Genomic DNA, 5,561 nt, shown 5'->3' with positions numbered 1-5,561 from the left:
TATGATTTTGATATATAAAATTTAGTGTTATATTACACTAAATAAATGTAAACCCAAACATTATAATATATAGTTTGTTTGTTTTTTTTAAGTGTAAAAGTCTACTAAATAAATTTAGTATTATATTACACTAAATAAATATAACCCCAAACATTATAATTCACTAGCAAGATGCACGTGCTATGCACGCGATGTCAAACAAAACTTAAGGAAGAGTGTAAACATAATTTGCTTAGGGGGGGGAGGAAATTGATGTACTGTTCGTAATTGTGTTTATAGTTGCTAAATTTTCTTGTTGAGGGAATGAACTTAATATTTAAAGAAGGATATAGGTAAGCGTCTTGCTCTTCAATATTGTATACCTGAATTTTGCAAGTTAACTAACACCATTTATTCAAATTGTAAGAAACATAAAGCTTCATCGAAGATGTATAATTTGAACTCCATAAAGATGTATATTCATCTTACTCGCAGAAGTTCAGGTAAAGGGAAACACAATCCTATAAAGAAAGCAGACGGGCTAGGTTTGTCGTGAGCGTGTCAAGGTTTTCAACTATAATGGTTGCCCCACCATTGCACTTCCAGGGACCTCAAAGTAAGCAGTATTTTGACCTATCAAAATTAGAAGTTCACAATAATTTGAGACAAACCAGATAAGAATTTCCTTGTAAAGACACCAAAGTTGCCTTCAAAATAAGAAAGACCACCAGAAGGATTTAACCAGAATACAAACTGCACACGGGTTAAGGTTGTTGTGACTTGTGAGACAGTGAGAGTGTTTTCTATAATAAAGGATTGCCCCACCATGGCATTTTCATGGACAACCAAGTAATAAAACAGCATTTATTCTATCAAAATAAGAAGTTCTCAATTAATAGAGAAACCAGATCAAGATTTCCTAGCAACCATGCCAATAAGAAAAACCACCAGAATCAGTAGGCTAAGCTTGTTGATAGAGTGCTGAAGTTTTCAACCACAAAGGTCGCCCAACCATAGCACTTCCATGGACGGCCAAATATGCATAATTTAACATGGCATATAAGGAGTTAACAATGAGTGTAGATTTAGACACAAACCATGAAGTAAATAGTAGACCTGATTGAATAAAGTTATGAAAGCTGACAAAAGGGGAAAAAACTGACTTGTCAACGTTAGGTGTAGCCAACGGATCATATAGTTTTTCTTTCTGCTCCACAGATGGGACAACACCTGCCATAGCTACCATCTCTTGTGTGCCTTCCGCCTAAAAATGTCTTGAGAACAGTTAGGTTACCAATGGAATTATATTCATGTATATTATACCTTCATGACTTACATAATTTAAATTTAAAAGGATGAAACAGGGCTCATCTTAAAGAAAATTAAAATGTACAGATGCAAAAAATAATATATAGAGTCCAAATATCAATAGATAATTTCTTCCATCATTTAGTCCTCCTTTGTTTGAATCTAGTATCACACACCTAATTTAAATTGACACGGGTACACATACCCATCCGACACCGATACAAAGTGTCCGATATGGTGAAGAACCAAAAATTAGGTATATCACATACAATACGTGTGTGTCATGTTTAACACAAACACATGGATACATATCTGACATGGATTATTTTTAAAATATGGAGTGTCCATAATACATAGACGCACACCAATTCTCGAAAGTTTCATAAACCTATAAATAAGAAGTAACACTAATAATCAAATTTTTAGGCCAATCAAACACATGCCAAAAAAATTCTCTAAAGAAGCGTTGAACATAAGGATTATTTGACAAATTAAGTGTTTGCAATATCTTGCCTGTTGAGGATACCGCCCATATCTCGCGTATGCACCGTATGAATATAAAGAAGGGTCTGGAGCAGCCCCATAACCATATGCATCATAGCCTTGCCCATAACCATAATAAGCACCATTCCACTGATGGGGATCTGATGGCTGAGCCCAGACGCCCAGCTGATCATGTAATTTGGACAGTAAAACATCGGTCAGTGGCCATGTAAAAATGGAACTCCAACATTTTAGAACAGTATTTGGCGAGTTAAAAATCAAGAAAATAACTTTGAAGGAAGTCGGGGTAATTGTGTTCCAGTCATGATTAATATGTGAGGAATGTGACAATAAAACATCATGCACTTGTTGCTTTGAAACTCGCCAGGGAATAAATCGTTCAAATCCTCAATCTCCTCAAAATGTTCATAAGTATGGAAATAGTTATAGTAAACAAAATTCACTGGTTTCTAAGAATAAAACGTTATAGAGTTCATCCTCACACCATATATGCACAAATAGAAATCTAATTCAAGGCCCTCCCTATTCAATAGCAAGCATATATCATAGATTTACCTGTTTAGCTGTCATACTTCTACCCCATGAAAGGCGTACGGTTTGCTGGCCAATCATAGTTCCATTCAATCTCTGTATTGCTACTTCCGCAGATTGCCTAGACAGAAAAACATAGATTTAAAACCTTAAATACTAACAAATAGATAAAAGAAATTGAATATCAATGAATGTAAATGACCATCCTGACTGATCACCAATGCAGAAATACAATATTATACCCTTAAATTGCTAATAGCAAAAAGAAAAGAATAATGTGCTAAAAGTAGCATGCTTCTAATGTTTAGAATTTGGAAGTCACAAGCAAGCAATTGACAATAGCTAAAGTCTAAAACGAAACAAAACAAGGTACTACATAAATTAATCAATAAACAAATATAAGAAAATATAAATTAAAGCAAAATAAAACCGGGTAATACAATGAAAAGGGGGATTCAAATATACCTAGTTCCAAACTGTACAAAGCCGCATCCTTTACCTGGTATTGTTTTTGCATAGACAAGATCACCAAACTGCGTAAATATTTGCCTCAGTTCCTCCTCTGTGACATTCGGGTCCAAACCACCAACGAATATCTATAGTAGAATTACTTTTAAAGATGGGAATGAAATTCATTCAGAATATATTTACCTTGACTTACTGTTGTGTTGGTAATATCATTGTCTATAGCTGGAAATGGCTGCACTACCGCAGTGTTGAAAGCAGGTGTTGGATATACTGCTGCCACAAACAAATTGAGAAATTAGAGAATAAATTTTACTTGTAAGTCTGTCCATAACCATAAACCATCCACTAACAATCTCTAAGGCACAAACTGTGCAATGGACAGCTGTGCACAATGCTTATCTTTTCTTTTTATCGGTACAGCGGACAGTTGAGTACTATGCATATCTGCAAACTATGTAGGACCATTTTCAAGCAGAACTTAGCACCAATAACTCTAATGTTCAATACAACATAAACACCAATATAGCACTAGTAGCGTTTCTTTCTTAGGAAAAAGATTCTTACCTTTTCGTGCAAGATTATAACGGTTCTTTGAAACCAAGTAGCCTTCTTTGAGCACGATTGGCCTCTTGAGCAATACACCCCATTCATTTCACTCATAGCACGTTCCTTTCCATTTCATCGAAAAATTTAACAAATCCATAACCCTTAGAACGACTAGTATTAGGATCACCACCACCTTAGCACCTCTAATGGACCCGATCTTTGAGCTCGAAAAGTCTTTTGTAATAAATAATCCGTAACGTCCGATGCTAAATCCCCAACAAAAATAGAATGCTCGGGTCCTACATCAGGACATCTTTCTCCAATCCCAAAAGACGCCCAATTCAATCTAAATGGTTGGTCAGTCCCAGGCATTAGTGTATCATTATATGTTTGCAAAACTCGTTCCGCAGCCCCATGAGAAGCAAACTCCACAAAACAGTAACCCTCAGGCTGTTGCGTAATCTTGTTACGTATGATTTTTATTGACATCACCTACCAACATACTAAATATTAATTAAAACACAAAAAGATGAAATAAAAGAAGATGGGCATTGAGTTCTTTTTACCTCTCCAGTGTGAGCAAAGCTAGTATTGAGGTAATTTTCTTCAACCCAGTATTGAAGATCACCAATCCAAAGAGTTCTTATTTCTTCAAGAGTAGTTGGTTGGTAGTTATGATGATTGTAATTACTTGTTGGTGGTACTGACCATGTTGCTGTTTGTTATGCTCCTCCTCCACTCATCGTCCATTCTTTCTTCTTTGCTCTTTGTGAATCAAAGATTGATAAAATGTAAGGAAGAGAATATGCAACTTGACAAAGTAGAAAATAGTTTCCTTTCAATGCGCATGTGCTCTGCGATTTAACTCAATGCTTCTAATCCATTCGATCACCAAATGATAGATGGTTACTTTTTTTTTTTTCCTTTGGTCTTACGGGGGATTTTGGACAAAATTTGCAACCTCTTCGTCGAGCTTTGTTGAGCAGTCAGTTGCTTCATTTTTCTTTATCGGGTACTCTTAGAATATCCGCCTTTTAGTCGCCCTTCTTTTTCTTTGTTTCATTTTATTTTTTTTAGGTGGGAGAGGACTTCTAAGAGATTCTATGTGAGACAAAGAAGGGGTAAGCATCGATTTTAGGCTTCGATTTTAGGCTCTAGTTCCAGGATGTGGGAGAGAATGGAAAAGAATCGGTTCCTATTCTCTGATTAAACTTTTCCTTTTCTGAACCTCTTATTAAATAATCCAATTATTGCTAATTAAATGACATTAATAGTAAGGCGTACAATTGAAAATGGTGTGGATTTGGTTTTCTAATATACTACCACATGAAAAGACTGATTGGTCCTATTTAAAGGTGTTAAGCAATTTTTTTATTTAAAGACAATATCGGTACTTAAAATTTATAAAGGCATAAAAAGACAAAGTAGTCCTCATTAATAAATATCTAGGCATCTGATTTTATTATTCATCAAGGGCATTATGCGTCAGAAAAAGTCCCGGATGAATTATTTAAGAGGCCACGATCATTATAGGTTATACTAGTAGTAGAGATTATTATGTTACACCTAGCTAGGCATAATAGTGAATACATATTATTACATGCATGTTTTGTAACAATACATTGAACATGTGTATTATAAATATTAATAGTAATGTCAACGACTACACGCATGTATACTATAAATTAATTAATACACTGTATATATTAACTAATAAATGTGTACATGATAATATTTATATAATTGCACGTGTTTGATATATTATTACACGTGTATACATGTATATATATGATTATGAATGCGTGCAATGCTAACAATTTAGTGTGTGATATATATTATATAGAACGTATGTATATATTTATAGTATAATTTATACGTGTTCGATTTGAAATGCAAATTAATACACACTTACGTACAATTTATGAGATTTATTTAAATTTTTTAGAAAACTTTCAAAGATTGATTATTGAATTTAATTAGGACCATTACAAGTGTTATTGTCGCACTAAAAACCAACTTTTATATCGGTTACGTAATTAACATAACATAATAATAATGTATAACCCAAAAAGGAATCGAAATCCGAATTGGAACCGACTAATTAATGTGTATGGTTCCGGATTTTATAAATATAAGAAAAAAAAAACCAAAATAACCGAATCGATAAAAACCGTTAAAAATATAACCGAACCCGAAACTGATACCGACCCATGAACACCCTAATC

General features: G+C 34.1%; 1 pseudogene; it reads right to left on the bottom strand.

Moving 5' to 3' along the window:
* Window positions 1-804: 804 nt before the first annotated feature.
* Window positions 805-4,335, bottom strand: LOC147519654 (polyadenylate-binding protein RBP47B'-like; annotated as a pseudogene).
* Between the last annotated feature and the right edge of the window lie 1,226 nt (window positions 4,336-5,561).

The sequence above is a fragment of the Coptis chinensis genome, chromosome 2 (assembly GCF_015680905.1).
Source record: "Coptis chinensis isolate HL-2020 chromosome 2, ASM1568090v1, whole genome shotgun sequence".
NCBI classification, from domain to species: Eukaryota; Viridiplantae; Streptophyta; class Magnoliopsida; order Ranunculales; family Ranunculaceae; genus Coptis; species Coptis chinensis.
Note: the sequence above shows the minus strand (reverse complement) of the source record. Positions and strands in the feature narration are given on the sequence as shown.